Source organism: Dendrobates tinctorius, unplaced genomic scaffold, assembly GCF_039654945.1.
Source record: "Dendrobates tinctorius isolate UK_male_01 unplaced genomic scaffold, ASM3965494v1 ptg000093l, whole genome shotgun sequence".
In the NCBI taxonomy this organism is placed as follows: Eukaryota; Metazoa; Chordata; class Amphibia; order Anura; family Dendrobatidae; genus Dendrobates; species Dendrobates tinctorius.
In genome coordinates this window covers 27,110,105-27,130,743 of record NW_027361761.1, presented here as the reverse complement: position 1 = coordinate 27,130,743, position 20,639 = coordinate 27,110,105, and the positions used below count along the sequence as shown (strand labels likewise).

The window sequence follows — 20,639 nt, the reverse complement described above, 5'->3', positions numbered from 1 at the left end:
TAGGAATTTAAAAGTTCGGCCTTCTCAACATCTTGTCTTACCATGTCATCATTTTCATCCTGTAAAAATCCTATAGCATCTTTGACTTTTCTTTTACTTTTGACATATCCCCAAAATCCTTTATTATTGCTTTTAATATCTCTTGCAAGCCTCAATTCATTGTCAGCTTTAGTAATCTGATTTGTCCCCTGCAGGTTCTGCAGACAGCATTATATTCTTCTTTAGATATGCCTCCCTCTTTCCATTTTATAAACATTTTTTTCTTCCTTTTTAGCATGTGCTTAAGTTCTGTGTTCATCCATCCTGGTTTCCTTAAATGCTTCCTATTCTTCCCTCTTATAGGCCTGGACAGAAATGATGGTACCCTGAAAACGTGAAAAAAGGAACATGTTAAATCAAGGTGTGTCCACTTATCCGCATTACAGGTGTCTACAATCTTGGAATCAGTGAGTGGCAGTATAGAGGCTACAGATACTCACTGTGTTGTTTGGTGACATGGTGTGCATCACACTCAACATAGACCAGAGGAAGCGAAGGAAAGAGTTCTCAGGAGATTAGAATGAAAATTAGACAAACATGTTAAAGGTAAAAGTTATAAGACCACCTGTAGTCACAGGAACATCAAGCTGCTTGGAGATGAACATATTATTCAGAAATTTAAGCTCTATGGGACTGTAGCAAACCTCCCTGGATGTGGTCGCATGAGGAAAATTGATGACAAATCAAAGAGATGGCTAATACAAATGGTAATAAAAGAACCCAGAAAAGCTTCTAAACAGATTAAAGGTGAACTTCAAGCTCAAGGAACATCAGTGTCAGATCGCACCATCTGTCGTTGTATGAGCCAAAATGGACTTCATGGGAGACTACCAAGGAGGACACCTTTTGAGGTAAAAAATCATAAAAAAGCCATTCTGGAATTTACCAAACTACATGTTGACAAGCCACAAAACTTCTGGGAGAGTGTCTATGGATAGATGAGGCAAGAATGGAACTTTTTGGCAAGGACATCCGCTCTATGTTCACAGACGGAAAAATGAAGCGTATCAAGAAAAGAACCCTGTCCCTACTGTGAAACATGGTGGAGGCTCTGTTATGTTCTGGGGCTGCTATGATGCACCTGGCACATGGTGTCTAGAATCTGTGCAGGGTACAATGAAATATGAAGACTATCAAGGGATTCTAGAGAGAAATGTGCTGCCCAGTGTCAGAAAGCTTGGTCTCCGTCTCATGTTATAGGTCTTGCAACAGGATAATGACCCAATACATACAGCTAAAAACACCAAAGAATGGCTAAGAGGAAAACATTGGACTATTCTGAAGTGGCCTTCTATGAGACCTGACCTAAATCCTATTGAGCATCTTTGGAAAGAGCTGAAACATGCCGTCTGGAAAAGGCAACCTTCAAACATGAGAACTCGAGCAGTTTGCTCTTGAGGAGTGGGCCAAAATACCTGATGAGAGGTGCAGAAGTCTAATTGACAGTTGCAGGAATCATTTGATTGCAAAAAAACTAAAAAGGTTGTGCAACAAAATATTAAGGGTACCATCATTTCTGTCCAGGCCTTATTTCATGATTTATTTATTTTTTTAAATTCTGTGGAAGCATGGTTGAAAAGCAATGTCTGACTTTCATTTGTTCATTATCATAGATTTTTTTTTATTTATTCTTTACCTTTGTCAGATTCAAGTTATTTCTGTCACCATTGTGGGTTTTTCTGTCATTTAAATGAGGTGTACCAACAAATTTGACCACATGTGTAGATAGATGGATAGATATATATCTAACATAAAATTATATTGTGTGTATGTGTGTATATATACACTCACTGGCCACTTTATTAGGTACACCTGTCCAACTGTGTGTTAAGACTTAATTTCTAATCAGCCAATCACATGGCGGCAACTCAGTGCATTTAGGCATGTAGACATGGTCAAGACAATCTCCTGCAGTTCAAACCGAGCATCAGTATGGGGAAGAAAGGTGATTTGAGTGCCTTTGAACGTGGCATGATTGTTGGTGCCAGAAGGGCTGGTCTGAGTATTTCAGAAACTGCTGATCTACTGGGATTTTCACGCACAACCATCTCTAGGGTTTACAGAGAATGGTCCGAAAAAGAAAAAAAATCCAGTGAGCGGCAGTTCTGTGGCCGGAAATGCCTTGTTGATGCCAGAGGTCAGAGGAGAATGGGCATACTGGTTCGAGCTGATAGAAAGGCAACAGTGACTCAAATTGCCACCCGTTACAACCAAGGTAGGCAGAAGAGCATCTCTGAACGCACAGTGCGTCGAACTTTGAGGCAGATGGGCTACAGCAGCAGAAGACCACACTGGGTACCACTCCTCTCAGCTAAGAACAGGCATCTGATGGCTACTTTCAGCAGGATAATGCGCCATGTCATAAAGCTCGAATCATCTCAGATTGGTTTCTTGAACATGACAATGAGTTCACTGTACTCAAATGGCCTCCTCAGTCACCAGATCTCAATCCAATAGAGCATCTTTGGGATGTGGTGGAACGGGAGATTCGCATCAGGGATGTGCAGCCGACAAATCTGCGCCAACTGTGTGATGCCATCATGTCAATATGGTCCAAAATCTCTGAGGAATGCTTCCAGCACCTTGTTGAATCTCTGCCACGAAGAATTGAGGCAGTTCTGAAGGCAAAAGGGGGTCCAACCCGTTACTAGCATGGTGTACCTAATAAAGTGGCCAGTGAGTGTGTATATATATATATATATATATATGTGTGTATATATATATATATATATATATATATATATATATATATATATATATTAATTCTCAAATGTTCCTGTGGCCAAGAAAACTAAAAATATCAACAATGACTGCAGGACTCTGCTGCAGAGATGACAACAGACATATTTGACCTCTCAAATGTCCTGCACTGTTCCCATCTATCCCCAACCTGCACAAGCTCCTCATCCTGCTGATATCCCAATACTGGGCCACTACTGCAGTAGGTGTCCCTTTTACTGCACCTGCTGTGTGGTTCTTTGTCCTCTAGATGGTAAAACAAACCTCTAGAATATATTAATGCCCTGTGTAAGTTCCCTAGAAAACAGTGCCAATATGTTGCCCCCCAGAAAGTAGTAATGTCTCCTTGTTATTGTGACTGTCAAAGGGGTACACAGTGCCCCTATAACACTTAGAGCCCACTTAACATTTAATAGTGCTCTGATTTCACCCCGCACAATTCCACTCTACACGGTATGATTCCCCCACACAGTATACTGACCCCTTAGTAGCTCCCAAGCTGATGGCTCCAACATTGTATTATGGACCCCTCATTAACTCCCACACTCTGTATGATGGCCCCCTAAATATCCTCCATATAGTATACTGCACTCTGTATAGGCCTCCCTACAGTATAATGTGCTCCGTATAGTCCTCCATATAGTATACTGCACTCCGTATAGGCCTCACTACAGTATAATGCACTCCCCAAAGGCCTCCATATAGTATAATGCACCACATAGTCCTCCATATAGTATACTGCACTCCATATAGGCCTGTATATAGTATACTGCTCTGCTTATAGGCCTGCATATAGTATACTGCACTCTGTATAGACCTCTCAACAGTATAATGCACTCCCCATAGGCCTCCATATAGTATAATGCAGTCCCCAAGGGCCTCTGCGTAGTATAATACACAAATATATATACTCGCCAGTCACCTCTCATCCTCATTCCCCCACTGCTCCGAGCTCCTGCTCGTCTCAGCATAGCAGGCACCATGTACTGACGTCAGTGTCTGCTTTATTGACACCAGAAGCAGAGAGGGAATTATGGGAGAGGGAGCTGTTTAATCACTGCTTTCAACTGTATCTGCATCCAGCCGATGCAGTTGAACTTGCGGTGACTGCCTGGTGCTGGCACCGTGCTCCCGCCTTCCTGATCAAGGACCACATAGTGGCTGGGTAGCAGTACAGGGAGATCAAGTCTCTCTGCTCTGCCGCGCAGTAGTTGTATGGGCATGCTGCGCACGTCGATACAGTTACAGTAGCATAGCTGAGGGTGGGCCCCTTAAAGTGTGGGGCCTGGGACGACAGTCTCCTCGCCCCAGTAGCTATGCTACTGCTTCAGCTGACTGTCGAACCCAGTACCATCATACCATAACCCTGCCTGATACTTAGTTACAACTAAGCAAAAATCAGACATTTGGATTTTAACCCATCCAATTTTTTTTTTTTTTTTTTTAAATGAGTCAGATTTAATTGACTTATGCTTATCTCTTTCCTGTCCTAGAAAAAAACATGGCAAATTGTAGTGGATAACCCCGGTTTTTTCCAAGGGCCCTACAACAATTGGCTGATTGTGGGGTCCTGCAAAATGATGCAGATGGGTCATGTAAGTGATTAGAATAATTCAACAACCTCCATTGGAATTGGGCTGACTTTGTGATGTACTGGCTCCTATCTGCCATGACTAATAGAACCTGTTATGATTGGGTCACCGAGGAGGAGAGCAGGTCCAGGCTAAGCCACAAAAAACCAGAGAGGTTGGTAACTAAGCGGATTGCAGACCCCTGATCCTCTCCACACAACTAGCAGTAGCCGTGGAGCATACCTACGATGATCCTAGACACCTCGGCACAGCCGGAGAGCTAACTAAGCCTAAAGCAAGAAAGGGGAAATCTAAACTGCCTCAGAGCAGACCCCAAAGGAATAGATAGCCCCCAAACATATATTGTCGGTGAGACAAGATGAAAACACAAACGCAGGTAGGAAAATAGACTGGGCAAACAATGGGGCCCACACTGACTAGACAGAACAGAATAAAAGATACACGAACACCAGATATAGTATTATATGAAATATCTCTCTATATATCCAAAAATATATCAACAATAGTGATAAATTATAAATTTGTCTATATATACTGCCACCAGTGTTCATTGAAATTAGTGGTTTACCCATTAGAGAAAAGAGGGAGACACAAAAGCGCAAATAGGGTCTTATCAAACGTTACACAGAGTTGCCCACCAAGAGAACTACTCACCTGGTGCAGATCCACAGGTCGGTGCAGGACCTGGTTGAAGCATACACTTAGGTAGGAAGGAAGGATCATCCCCGTGCTGCCGCAAGAAGAATTCCAAAAATTGTATTGTCAATTATTTGTGGTATGTCCTGATGAAGGGGTCACCTGAACCCTGAAACGCGTAGAATAAACCACGCTGAAACCTCTACAATTTTTTGAATTCTTCTTGCGGCAGCGCGGGGATGATCCTTCCTTCCTATCTAAGTGTATGGTTTACCCATTAGTTAGAAAGACCAATTCCCAATTCACCGAAGGACCCATAGACAGGAAAGACCAAGCAGGATATAATTAATCAAATAATTTTTATTATATCGGTGGTGTAACAATAAAACCAATTTAAAAACAATGTGCACGAATAGGGACAACTTTACCACAGTTTTAAAGTAATAATATGGACCCAATTATATATCCTATATTCACATATGCATACCTTTTAAAAAAAAATAGAAATTTTTGTGCAAGCAATGAAATAAAAAAATATCTACAAAATTAACAAGTATGTAAAAATATATATGTGAGGTAAAATAATCCAGAATTTTTTTTTTCAAATATTAAATCAATTGTTTAGCTACAGTATTAAAGTGCAATGTGCATGTGCAAAAAATATTAAGCCAACCTATACTGCATAATCAAGTGCAGTGTGCTTGTGCAAAAAGACAACCATAATCATTGCTGTGCAAAAAAAAAGTCATAATGACTTTTCCATAAAGTGCCGTGCCAGGAAGGAATGCAGGGAAATAGTTAATATACCTTTTATATGGGTCACCGCGTCCCATATTTGATTAACTATATCCTGCTTGGTCTTTCCTGTCTGAGTCCTTCGGTGAATTGGGAATTGGTCTAGACAGGACAGGAAAGGAAAGACACTGTCTGCAATCACGCAAAAAACCCTGCAAAAAAGTCCAACACGTCTGATGCAAAAAATACTGAAGTCGCACGACTTCGCCCACTATATCAGCACTCTGGCCTTTTTTTGCTCTGCTTTCAGAATATACCAATCTAATAAGGGACAAAAACAAACTGGCACAAGCAGTAACATATGGATGGTGATTCAGCACAGCCCAAGCCGGAGCTGGCTGACCACACAAAACTGAAATAGACAAAACCAGGTCAAATGTAAACAGAATAGCAAATGAACACTTAGCTGAGCATGCAGGGACTGAGCTGGAAACTAATACCTCAGGAGGCAGGAAGAAAATCACCAGCAGGGATAGAGGGAGTCGACTGTCTTAAATCCCAGTCTGAAACCCCAGATCTCCAATCGTCATCCTCATTATCAGATGGCAAGCCTCTGTTAATCTGATCAGCTCCATTACCTCCAGTAACCACCAGAGGGAGCCTAGAAAGAGAACTCGCAACCCTTCTGTCAATTTGACCAGCTCCACTATCTTCAGTAGTAACCAAAGGTAGGCCAGAAAGTGAATTCACAACAAGAGCCCTTACAAGTCCACAGCTTACCCTGTGACATAACATGGCCCTCTAACTGGAAATGGGCTGTCCACATCTGGCCTGTACTGATCAGTGATCGACAAATGTTAGCTCTATGGCTGACGTAAGGTGTAAATCTTCAAGTAGGTAGAGGACTGAACGTCTCCCAATTTGGAGCATATCTGGCCTCTGCCCACTCTTAAGAGTCCTTTAGTCGGGGTCTGACCTCCATTAGCAGTTATCAGATTCCTGAGAATTCGCCTGAAAACATAAAAAAATTATAGATCATTTTCGGTGATCTTGTCAATAGGTAAGCCATACCAATTGACCAGCAGTTGAGAAGAATGACTGCACCCCTTGCTCTCCCCACCACCTCCAGCCCCATGGATAATAAACATGAATTGTGACAGACCATGGACTCTGCCTGGCTTTGCTTCTGTCCTGTTTTTCCTTAGTAATGTGTCTGGAGAAGACTCTGCTAAATCTTGTGTAATTTTATGCTGACCCCATGCAGGTCAGAGTTTCGTGGCACCAAAGAGACCAATTGCAAATAGCAGACAGAAGAGACGAAATTATAACCGCATTGCAGTCGCCTCTTCTGTGTAGCAAGTCGCAACATAATTTTTCCTTTCACTTTTGTCTGCAGGACTTCTCCCATGCAGCACCCTGTCTGTGGCACTCGCTACTCTAAATTTCGTCAGATTTGCTCCTCAAATCATGGCAGATTTGTTGAAATTCGGCTAAGAAGTTTTGATTTGCATCTAATTTGGCACAAATCGAATGGTTTTATTATGTTTTACGGTCTCGTTTTGTGACTCCAGTACTCGGTAGACCTCACATAGTGTTGTGTGCGTTGCCTCGTGCCATCATGATTTCAATCTGACCCCGTTGTCTGTTAGGCCTCAAGTGGAGATGGAAGAACAAGTGGGAGAAAGTTAGCAAAGTAAGCCAGTGGAGACCGGGGTGGGGAGGTGCAGCACCAGGCCAGATGAGGGGCAATGTGAGTGTTTGAATTTTGCTGCCGGAGCTTTGATTGCAACTAATCTCCTGTAAAACCAGAGGATCAGTCATCCAAAATCAAACTTAATGGATCCTTCTTGACATTATCTTGAATGTGAAGACCCCTATACACAAGACTTATGCCTGCTGAACCCACAGATCTCTGCCAATAGTCTAGTATAAAGTATCGAAAATGCTTCTTTCATATGTGAATGGTCTTGGGAAGAGAACGGGTCTGTGATTGGAGTAGGGGGCTGACAGACAGCTTTGAGCCCCTGTGCAAGAAATGTCTTTGCCCCCCTCCTTTTATGGCGACAAAGTTTTATATATATTTGTGTGGGGCTATATATATCTTACATAGTCTCCTTTATATTATGTATATTACCAAGTCATACAGAACAGATACAGAATATTTACATCCAGGTTCTTACCGCTCTTGTCTCGTCTGATTAGAGCCATTTTCTCCTGTTTCTTCTCCATCTGGTCAGACCTTCATGTCGACGTCTCCCAGCCACGACTCGTCTTCTCACTATAATCATTGCAGCCCTAAAAATAACAAGGTCACATATATTGTATATAGAGATGAGCGACTTTGCCTTTTTTAGGGTGGAGTTTCATGAAACCTGACCTTCTCAAAAGTCGAGTCAAATGAAATCGGCCGACTATCGGGAAAAGTCGGAGGTCCGACTGAAACACGAAACCCAATGCAAATCAATGGGAAAGCAAAGTCGACAGGGAGTGGAAGACAGTAAACACACCTACAGTGCCCATTTCAATGCCAACAACATCAATTCTTATTAGTTAAGCTTGTCAACCTTAATTTACTTTATAATAATAGTTACGCATTGAAAACTGGGGGTTATTTGGCTAAAGTTGTGGGGGGGTAGGGCTGGCTCCAGGTTTTCGTGTGCCCCGGTCCAAAGTGTCAGTGCGCCCCTTTAACACATATCTCAACTCATGATGCTCCGATACGCCACAGAAATATAGGTATAGTACAATGACAAATACTTCACTGCTTACATGACATGACTGATCTATTTTAAATTCTACAGTAGCTCAAAAAACAGACAGTATATTACTCCATACAGTATTATGGGCACCACATAGTGCGCCATACAGATTAATGAGCCCCATATATTTCTCCTTACAGAATAATTGGTCCCATATAATGTTCCATACAGTATATGATGAGCTCCACATAATGCTACAGTATATGTTGGTCCCCATGGATGATGCTCCAGTGTCTTATGGGCCCAAATAATGCTCCATATATAATGGGCCCCATTTCTAATGATCCAGTGTATAATGGGCCCCGTAAATGCTGCTCCAGTGTCTGATGTCCCCCATTTGGAATGCTCCAGTATATGATGGGCCTCATGGATGATGCTCCAGTGTCTTATGGGCCCAAATAATGCTCCATATATAATGGGCCCCATTTCTAATGATCCAGTGTATAATGGGCCCCATAAATGCTGCTCCAGTGTCTGATGTCCCCCATTTGGAATGCTCCAGTATATGATGGGCCTCATGGATGATGCTCCAGTGTCTTATGGGCCCAAATAATGCTCCATATATAATCTGCCCCATTCAGAATGCTCCAGTGTATGATGGGCCCCATGGATGATGCTCCAGTGTCTTATGGGCCCCAAATAAGGCTCCATATATAATGGGCCCCATTTCTATTGCTCCAGTGTATGATGGGCCCAAATAAAGCTCCATATATAATGGGCTCAATTTCTAATGCTCCAGTGCATAATGGGCCCCATACATGCTGCTCCAGTGTCTGATCTGACCCCATTTAGAATGCTCCAGTATATGATGGGCCTCATGGATGATGCTCCAGTGTCTTATGGGCCCAAATAATGCTCCATATATAATGGGCCCCATTTCTAATGCTCCAGTGTATAATGGGCCCCGTAAATGCTGCTCCAGTGTCTGATCTGCCCCATTTGGAATGCTCCAGTATGGGGCATGCTCCTCATGGATGATGCTCCAGTGTATGATGGGCCCCATATATCATTCTCCAGTGTGTAGTGCTCCCCAAAAATTGCTACCAACCTTTAAAAAAATTAAATACCTCTCCTCAATGGGCACTACTCCTCAGCGTCACCATCTTCCAGCTCTCTGCACTTGGACTGTTTAGGCAGAGTGCATACAGACATGATGTCATCGCGCTCTCTGACCTGAATGTCACTGTCAGGAAACGCGGAGGATGTCATGGCGGTGGCAGGGAGAGGTAAGTATTGCAAATGCTGTGGCCCTGAGCAAGCAGGGGGGCCCACTCGTGGGCGATGGCACTGGCACAGGGCCCCTCATAGTACGCCGGTGTGTGTGACAGCGAGTGGGCCCTCCCACCGGCAGCGACACTTTTGCGTACTATGAGGGGCTCTATGCCAGTGCCGTCGCCCATGAGTATGCCCAACCACCTGCTCAGGGAACCAGCACTTTCATCAGCACCTTCCTATGTGTCACTGTGTAAGGTGGTATAGTATGCAGGAAGGGGCACCTGAGTTTCATCAGGGTCAGATTATGGCTCTGTAGAGTGCGAGGGGAATGTAGTGCTGTGGGTGAATGTACCAGCAGAATCATCTAGCAGTGGCTGTACATCAGTGCACTCCATCTTTGATTCATATTGGACTGGGGAATTCAGGATTTTACTTGATAACCCAGGCATGGTATGTGAAAACCGCTCCATGGAGTAATCTGAAGTGTGGGCTGCCGCATCCTTTTGGTGGGGGTAAAGGACACAAGGAAAGGTGTTGTTCCTGACCAGAAGCCTGCACTGACGACTCAGTGCTTGCCGATTTTGAAACTTCTGAAGAGGAGGCAATAGAGTTGGAGGCTGTTTCGGCAATGTAAGCCAAAACCTGTTCCTGATGCTCCAGCTTTAAAAGCGGTTTACCTACTCCCAGAAAAGGGAACCTTAAAGGCCTTCTTGTGCCAGACAATGACGCAGGCTCAACACCTCCTGCCTTAGATGCTATTGTGCTTTTGGCATAACCAGCAGATGCACCACCATCACCATCAGTACCAGCTGCGCCACCCCACCCAAGTACGTGGCCTCTTCCACCATACTTCCTCATGTTTGGGAAAATGTACCAAAAATACCAGCAGAGATATGGTACTGTATGAGGAGCATACAGCTGTATAAGGTATATGGAAAAATTTAAATCTCCGTATACGTTTCCTTAGTCACAGACGCTCTCCCAGTATGTATGTCACCGTAATCCAAACAGCAGATATACGGTACTGTATCAGAAGTGTACAGCTGTATACCTTTTTGGGGAAAATGTCAATCTCCATATATTTGTTTCCGGAGTCACACATAGACGCTCTGCCAGTATGTATTTGACCGTAATACAACCAGCAGATATACGGTACTGTATCAGAAGCGGACAGCTCTATACGGCATGTATGGAAAAATGAAAATCTCCCTCTATTTTTTATGGAGTCACACACAGAGCATGTATTTGTCCATGATACCAGCCAGTACATGGTAGTGTGTGTGAGGAGCGTACAGCTCTATACGGAGAATGTATGGAAAAATGAAAATCTACGTCTATTTTTTTTCCGTAGTCACACATAGACGCTGTCTCAGTATGGATTTTACCGTAATCTAAACAGCAGATATACTGTACTGTATGAGAAGCGGACAGCTCTATACGGTGTATGTATGGAAAAATGGAAATGTCCATATATGTATTTCCGGAGTCTCACACACACGTGGTCTCTGTATAGATGTGACTGTAATCCGAACAGCAGATATACGATACTGTTTGAGAAGCGGACAGCTCTATACGGTGTAAAGATGGAAAAATGGAAATCTACGTCTATTTTTTTACGGAGTCACACACATATAACATGTATTTGTCCGTGATACCAGCTGGTACACGGTAGTGTGTGAGGAGCGTACACCGCTATACGGTTTGTGAAAAATTGAACGCTCGCTAACTGTGCAGAAAAAAGGAATAAAAGTATTTTTGCTTTGAAAAAAGCAGTCTGCACAGCAGTGTGCACACAGCAGTGCAGCTATAAGGCAGCCAGGGGAAGAGTCTTGAGGAGATCATTTGCATATTCCCAGTGCCTTCTGGGATAAGTGAAGAGTCTCCGCGAGCTCAATGATCACTGGGTTTTGGCCGTTGCAGGTGAAAAGAGGAAATTGGAAAACCGCGCGCCTATTGGCGCGCGAATTTTGGCTCATCTTTCATCGTTTTTAAGAAATCTCAATATGGAAGAGGTCAGGAGCCATTTGGTGAGCTGCATTTCTTGCTACATGTTCACAGACTTACCAGTGGAAAATCCAAACTTCACATGCCACAAATGCAAGCTTGTGTCCCTGTTGGAGGAAAAGTTGCAAAATCTCGAAGAGAGGTTAGCTACGTTGAAGATCATTAAGGAAGGTCAAGAGTTCTTAGACAGAGCAGAATTATCTCTTCATGTTAAAGAAAGAGAAGAAATTCAAAGTGCACCTGAAGAAACAGAGGAATGGAGACATGTGACCCAGAGAAGCAGGAGGATCAGGAGGCAGTCAGCACCCATACTTCTCAGGAACCAGTACCAGGCTATCACGCAGGAAAACAATGAAGAAATACATCAGGATAAGACTTTGCCCACAAGCAGCAACCTTGTACGCCCTCAGAGTCCTCCTGGATGGAGAAAGAAAAACGTTGTGAAGAAGAAACGGAGAGTGGTGGTCATGGGGGATTCCCTGTTGAGAGGAACAGAGGCCGCTATCTGCAGACCGGATATAACTTCAAGAGAAATGTGCTGTCTTCCAGGTGCAAAAATGAAAGATGTGTCTGACAGGATATCAGGACTCTTCAGACCTACAGATGACTACCCATTCCTGCTACTACACGTGGGGACAAATGACACCGCAAGAAATGACCTGGAAACCATCTGCAGAGACTTTGAAGACTTAGGCAAGAAAGTGAAAGAACTGGGAGCGCAGGTGGTCTTCTCTTCCATCCTCCCAGTGGATGGCCATGGAACAAGGAGGTGGAATAAGATTCTGCAGGTGAACAACTGGCTACGTCGATGGTGCCGTCAGCAACGATTTGGATTTATGGATCACGGAGTGAATTACCTTTACGACGGACTACTTGCTAGAGATGGGGTGCACCTTACAAAGACTGGAAAACATGTATTTGGAAGTCGCCTTGCTACACTTGTAAGGAGAGCTTTAAACTAGAACAACATGGGAAGGGAAGCAAAAGACCAGAAAAAGCCTGACAAATGCTATTGAGAACTCTTCTATTAGAAGTGGAAAGGAAGAACAAAGACAAAAGAATCTAATTAATACAAATATTGGAGAAAGAGAAACCAATCACAAACTAAAATGTTTCTATACTAATGCACAAAGCATGGGCAACAAACAAGGAGAATTGGAACTACTAACACAGGAAAAGAAATATGATGTCATTGGAATCACTGAAACTTGGTGGGACAATACACATGATTGGAATACAAGACTAGAAGGATACAACTTATTTGCAAGAAACAGACTTGAAATACGAGGAGGAGGTGTCGCATTGTATGTTAGAAACGCGTATATCTGCACAGAGATTGAAGCTTCAGAGACTGGGAGTTCTGTGGAAACTGTTTGGGTAAGAATACAAGGACAGAACAATGGAAAGGACACCATTGTAGGCATTTACTACAGGCCGCCTGTGCAAGCTGAAGATATGGATGAACTCTTTATGCATCAAATGGCCAAGTTCTCCAAAAGATATGACATAGTTGTCATGGGAGATTTCAACTATCCAGACATTTGTTGGGAATCTCTCTCAGGCAAAACTAACAGGTCAAGGAAATTCTATCCTCTCTTGCTGACAACTTTGTCTTCCAAAAGATAGGGGAGAAAACAAGTGGAACTGCTACCTTGGATCTAATCCTTATAAACAGGGAGGAAATGGTTGAGGAGGTAAAAGTGGCTGGGACCCTAGGAGGTAGCGACCATGCTATTTTAGAATTTTGGATAACTAGAGGAGGAAGACCTGCGAAGACTCAGACGTCAAGGTTAGATTTCAGAAAGGCAGATTTTAAGGGATTCAGAAAGAGAATTGGAGGGATCCAATGGCTGGATATCCTTAAAGACAAAAATGTCCAGGAAGGATGGGAAATCTTGAAAAATGAAATTCTCAAAGCACAGTTGTTAACAATTCCAAAAAGAGTGAGGAATAGAAAGCATTAAAGGAAGCCAGAATGGATGAACACAGAACTTAAGCACATGCTAAAAAGGAAGAAAAAAATGTTTATAAAATGGAAAGAGGGAGGCATATCGAAAGAAGAATATAATGCTGTCTGCAGAACCAGCAGGGCACAAATCAGATTAGCTACAGCTGACAATGAATTGAGGCTTGCAAGAGATGTCAAAAGCAATAATAAAGGATTTTGGGGATATGTCAAAAGTAAAAGAAAACTCAAAGATGCTATAGGATTTTTACAGGATGAAAATGATGAAATGGTAAGACAGGATGTTGAGAAGGCCGAACTTTTAAATTCCTATTTTGCATCTGTTTTCTCTCAGAAAGGAAATGTAACATAAACTGTTCTTCACTGTCCTATTAAGGGAATAGAAGAATTCAGGATATCTATAAACAAATATAGTGAGGAAACACTTAGCTAACCTAAATGAATTCAAGGCTCCAGGTCCAGATGAATTACTCCCCAGAGTACTGAAGGAGATGGCAGAAGAAATTTTTGAACCCCTCTCCATAATCTTTGAAAATTCTTGGAGAACAGGAGAAGTCCCAGAAGACTGGAGAAGAGAAAATGTTGTTCCTATCTTCAAAAAGGGGAAGAAGGTGGACCCAGTCAACTATAGGCCGGTGAGCGTGACTTCTATACCAGGAAAGATCTTTGAGCAAATTATTAAACAACATGTATGTCAGTACCTGGATAAGAATGAAGTGATTAAACAGAGTCAGCATGGGTTTGTAACTAATAAGTCATGTCAGACTAACTTAATTTCCTTCTATGACGGAATCACTGATTGGGTGGATCAAGGAAATGCTGTAGATATAGTATATCTTGACTTCAGCAAAGCATTTGACAAAGTATCTCATACAATCCCTATTGAAAAAATGACTAAGTATGGAATGGACAAGGCAACTGTTAGGTGGATTCATAACTGTCTTAGTGATCGGACCCAAAGAGTGGTCGTAAATGGCTGCACATCCAGTTGGAAGAATGTCTCAAGTGGGGTACCACAGGGCTCTGTCCTGGGCCCTGTATTGTTCAACATCTTTATCAATGATTTAGATGAAGGAATTGAGGGTAAACTGATTAAATTTGCTGATGACACAAAGCTAGGAGGGATAGCTAATACTAGAGAAGAGAGAGAGAGGATTCAAAAAGATATAAATAAACTGGAGAAGTGGGCAGCAACTAACAGAATGGTTTTTAACAGGGAAAAATGCAAATTACTACATCTGGGCAATAAAAATGAAAAAAGCATATACAGAATGGGAGGACTAGGGCTAAGCAACAGCACATGTGAAAAAGACTTGGGTATACTAATAGATCACAGAATGAATATGAGTCAACAGTGTGATGCAGCAGCAAAAAAGGCAAATGCAATTCTAGGATGTATTAACAGAAACATACAGTCTAGATCACGTGAAGCCCCTAAATAAACTGGAGCAGTGGGCAGCAACTAACAGAATGGTTTTTAACAGGGAAAAATTCAAAGTACTACATCTGGGCAATAAAAATGAAAAAAGCATATACAGAATGGGAGGAATAGGGCTAAGTGACAGCACATGTGAAAAAGACTTGGGTGTATGAATAGATCACGGACTGAATATGAGTCAACAGTTTGATGCAGCAGCAAAAAAGGCAAATGCAATTCTAGGATGTATTAACAGAAGCATACAGTCTAGATCACGTGAAGTCATTATTGCCCTCTACTCCTCTTTGGTCAGACCTCACCTAGAATTCTGTGTCCAGTTTTGGGCGTCACATTTTAAAAAAGACAGCAACAAACTGGAGCAAGTTCAGAAAAGAGCGACCAGAATGGTGACCGGTCTGCAAACCCTGTCTTATGAAGAACGGTTGCAGGATTTGGGAATGTTTAGCTTGCAGAAGAGAAGACTGAGAGGAGACTTAATAACTGTCTACTAGGGTGACCGCAAAAAATCGATGTCGGAATTTTGTCCGTCTGGACCCCACAAAACGATTCCCCTTTCCAGATATTGAGATAGCCAAAATTTGAGCTCGATCAAACGACGTTAACCCGTGCCGCCCGTCGCTCAAAGTTTGAAAAAATCCAAATTGAGGTATTTTAAGATTTAGGTATTTTGCATAGTCTGTTAGACTATAAAGAATGTGACAACAACATTGCAGAAATAGCCCTGACCAAATTTTTGAACCATTTGTGGTATTTGAATGCAGAGTTGGTGGGATTATCGTTTTTTGATCCCACCATTACAGACAATGAAAAGTTGTTAATGGCTAATAAATTGCTCAGTAGCACAGATGAACCATCAGAGCACGCTAGGGTTGTAAATCCAAAAGTTAGTAAAGAAAAATTAAAAGAGGTAGGAAGTAACCGACTTTAACGACCTTCTGACAAAAGATGAAGAACAAAAGCAATATGTCCTGCAAGTTGTAAGCAAATGCCGAGCATTATATTCTGACGTTTCAAAAACTACTTTAACAAAAGCTCTAGAATAGATTAGATAACTATGTGAAATTATCAACTCATGTAGGTTAGCGTGCTCTGATGGTTCATCTGCTACTGAGCAATTTATTAGCCATTAACAACTTTTCATTGTCTGTAATGGTGGGATCAAAAAACGATAATCCCACCAACTCTGCATTCAAATACCACAAATGGTTCGAAAATTTGGTCAGGGCTATTTCTGCAATGTTGCTGTCACATTCTTTATAGTCTAACAGACTATGCAAAATACCTAAATCTTAAAATACCTCAATTTGGATTTTTTCAAACTTTGAGCGACGAGCGGCACGGGTTAACGTCGTTTGATCGAGCTCAAATTTTGGCTCTCTCAATATCTGGAAAGGGGAATCGTTTTGTGCGGTCCAGACGAACAAGATTCTGACATTTTTTCCCCCCCATATGAGATCCGGTCACCCTACTGTCTACAAATACCTCAAGGGCTGTCACATTGCAGAAGGATCATCTTTATTCTCATTTGCACAAGGAAAGACTAGAAGCAATGGGATGAAACTGAATGGGAGGAGACACAGATTAGATATTAGAAAAAACTTTTTGACAGAGAGATCAATGAGTGGAACAGGCTGCCACGAGAGGTGGTGAGTTCTCCTTCAATAGAAGTCTTCAAACAGAGGCTGGACAGATATCTGAATGGGTAATAAGTTTGGATGACGATTGCACAGAACCCCTCGTACACACAAGCAGGGGATGGGGCTGAACATGAAGGGTGGGGGGCTGCTCAACACAATTTGTACCACCCTTTTGGGATAATTGATGGTGTACCCCTTTATACACACATACACACACGCGCACACTGACCTATCTGTTACAGTAGTGACATTAAGCCATACTAATGTACAGGGTTGACTCCAGGTCTGAGTATGGAATATTAGGACTGGAGCAGAATTTCTATGGCAAGACCATTTTTCAGTCGTGACTAGTAATTATATTCATTGTAACATATAAAGTAGAATCGTTTAAGTTGTGAGTGACATTGACGCTTATCACGTTATGTTTCACTTGTTTTGCTCTCGACATGTCCCCTGAAACCATACAGATAACCATAATACAATCTGATGGAATCGCCGGCCTCAGCTCTTCACTTCTTATGTCCTTTTGCCATCTTTATTATTTAGCTGGTTCTGGTAAATATAATCTATTGCGAATGTAGGCTGACATTTTGTACGAGACATAGCCGGGCACAGATTTAAGAATGTGTCCCATAAACTCAAATGGGTTCTTTAGAAATTGCACTGAACTGATTTTCATGAGCCAAGCAAGAGAACCGTTAAAAAGACTCCTGGTCAGCAGAACCTGCCATTTTTATGGACTACATGGATGTCCCATTGACTTGCTCCGGGCACTGTGCAGTAATTCATTTCTTCTGAGGTAGCACTGGATCACATTTGATCATGGTAGTGTGAGTTGGCCAGGGTGGTAGTTGTGGTGAGGAGCTGTTCCGTTCTGACACCCTGGCATCCCACAAAGGAAACAGTGTCCCACCTGTTGTGTGTTAAGTCGAACACTCACATTTGACTCCAGTGTTCCTCCCGATTCCACAATCTGTCCCAGATCCATGGTTCACACAAACACTTCCAGACTCTGTGTTCATACTCAACAGCTCAACTTTACTTGAAAACAGGCATTTTGAAACAGACGTAGCACGGTTCACATTCACTTGTTTTCCTTGAGCTCTCCCTGCCTTCTCTGACAACTTCCATCTTCCTCCCATTCCCCCTGTCTGGTTTTAATTGGAAAAGGTAAAAGGTGTGCTCGGCTCTGCTTAGTCCTGGCTGTAGGCCCCAGAATCCTCTTTGGAATGGTTAATTCAATAGATGGTAACCACTCCCACTCTGCTTAACCTGGGGTCCCTCATTGCCTCAGCAATCTTCACCCCCAAGGCTATCCATCTGCCCTCTCTCACTGCTACATCATTTGTCCTCCCTAAACAGGAAGTTTCACCACTACATCTCACTGCTCTGCACTACACCCATCTCTAACTCCTCCCAATCTGGAATACCTCTTCATCTAACTAAGCTTCATACTGGCACTCTCATTTCCTATCTCTATGGTGCCCCACTAATCTATACCCAATATTGTCCTATTCTACTTCTACCCTTCTATCTTATGTCTTTCCCTAACCTTGATCAAAATACATGTAACGTACATACACATTAAAATAACAGTAAACAAATACATTTGCATTCATAAAACTTCTGTGGAACAGCACATATCTAATGTGAACACTGTTTGAGGGTGAGGCACAAGGCAGCCTATCACCCCCTTACAGTAGCATACTTTGATCAGCTAATTGTTGGGTGCAGAGTCTGCATAGTGCAAAGATGTTTGGATGAGGTAATAGCATGCCACCTCATCCCAATGGCTAGGTTTGAGTGGGAAGGCAAAACATAGGCTTGATAATCACTCTCTCCATCCAGTTCACAATATTCTGTTCATGCATTGAAGTGGGTTAGGGTCTTAGCAGTTCAACCTTTTGATGTTATTGTGAATAATGATGGATATGTAAATTCGGCTCAGTCCTCATTCCAATTCATACTCCTGAGGTTGCAATCTTCCAAATCAAACTCTATAAATCTGTTTTTCATGATCTTCACAGTGTACATAAGAGCATAGTCACACGGAAACAGGAAAATGACATTCATAAAACCGTGACCACAAAGTTTTAAGCCTGCAATTCTCTAAAATATTGTCTGAGGTAATGATTTCACTTGTAAGGAACGAAGGAGCCCAGTCCAAACCATGAAAAATTGCCCCAGACGATCATTCCTCTTCCAAATGTGACATGTTTCATGCCCAATGGCAGCATGCTTTTCTCCTCTCTTAGACTTGCCATTTTCAGTAACGGAAACTTCAGCTTGGTTTCTTGGACTGCTGATTCCAGTTGAGGTTGAGAGCTCTATTGCTTTTTTGTGCGTAATGTTTAATGGCTACGACGTCCTGTTTTTGTAAGAGCTTGTGGTGTGTTCCTAGACACTTCCAAAATGTACTTTGGACCATGAGAGAAATTCGATAAGCTGAACTCTTTTGCAAAGACTCTCGTATAGACCCAATTTTACGCCTCAACCTTTTTTTGAGAGAGAACATTGCCCAGGAGATCACTCTTATCACTGCAATTTTGGGCATGGTTGATACATTTTCAAAACAAGCTTCTAAGATATGGGAGAGATAATTTGCATAACCACACACTTTTTCCAACAAGCACCTCCCCATCTATGCCTCATTTCTGCCATCTGAATATATGTGTGGATTTTTGGAGTCTGGGTCACAGAAAGGAAAATGTTGGAGGACTTCACTTCTGCAGTCTCCTGCCTCATATTTCCAGGAGACTAGGAATCTGAGACAACCACCCAAATTCATACTTTGGCACAAAGCTTTCACTGTACTTTATTCCATATCACCTGTGTGTTATTAAACTAGTGTTTAGAGATGAGCAAATATTTTGTCAAGAATCTTGGTGCCACTGTTTTGTTCCGATAGCCACATGTGAAAGGGCAAGAGCGCTGAAGGGGTTTCTGAACTTTTAACAACCTGTGTCCCAGTCACTGGACTGAGTTTCAAACCTAATATACTCTTGTAGCTTTTCCTTCATTTTCTCTCAGCAGGATTTCTTGCCAGATTTATGAGAGGTGTGATGGAAGCATGACTGCCTGGGACTGACAATTGTTTGCCCATTGTCTGCTTGCATCCTATCTGAAATCTCCATCTTGTCGGCTGCTATTAAGGCATGCCAGAATACTGAATGCTAAGAACAAATCACTTTAGTCTTCTATACCGGAGAACTTTTGGAATGTAATAGTTGTCGATTGCAGCTGCTAAGTAATATTACATTTTTAGGTGCTAAAAGTAATTTTTAATATTAATGATTAGTTTATAAAGAAAATTGGGAACTGTCATTGCCCATTTCAATTCTGCTCTTTTTGACAATATGGGTAACAACCATAATAGATACAACTAGCTGAAGAGCCCGGCATTGCCCGGGCATAGTAACCAACTGTGGTTAGTTATAGCAAATTATAATTATATTGCACATAAAAACTGCGTATCTAATCCTATTCTGTGTGATACTGTGTGCTGAGCTGCGTATCTAATCCTATCCTGTGTGATACTGACTGCTGAGCCGTGTATCTAATCCTATCCTGAGTGATACTGACTGCTGAGCTGTGTATCTAATCCTCTCCTGTGTGATACTGACTGCTGAGCCGTGTATCTAATCCTATTCTGTGTGATACTGTCTGCTGAGCCGTGTATCTAATCCTATCCTGTGTGATACTGACTGCTGAGCTGTGTATCTAATCCTATTCTGTGTGATACTGTCTGCTGAGCTGTGTATCTAATCCTATTCTGTGTGATACTGTCTGCTGAGCCATGTATCTAATCCTATTCTGAGTGATACTGTCTTCTGAGCCGTGTATCTAATCCTATCCTGTGTCATACTGACTGCTGAGCTG

The 20,639-nt window shown here is 42.2% G+C and overlaps 1 protein-coding gene across 3 annotated transcripts in view; it reads left to right on the top strand.

The window, feature by feature from the left end:
* The window catches only part of EVA1A (eva-1 homolog A, regulator of programmed cell death), a 724,576-nt gene that overhangs the window by 464,204 nt on the left and 239,733 nt on the right, over window positions 1-20,639 (top strand). The gene's annotated exons all lie outside the window — the stretch shown is intronic.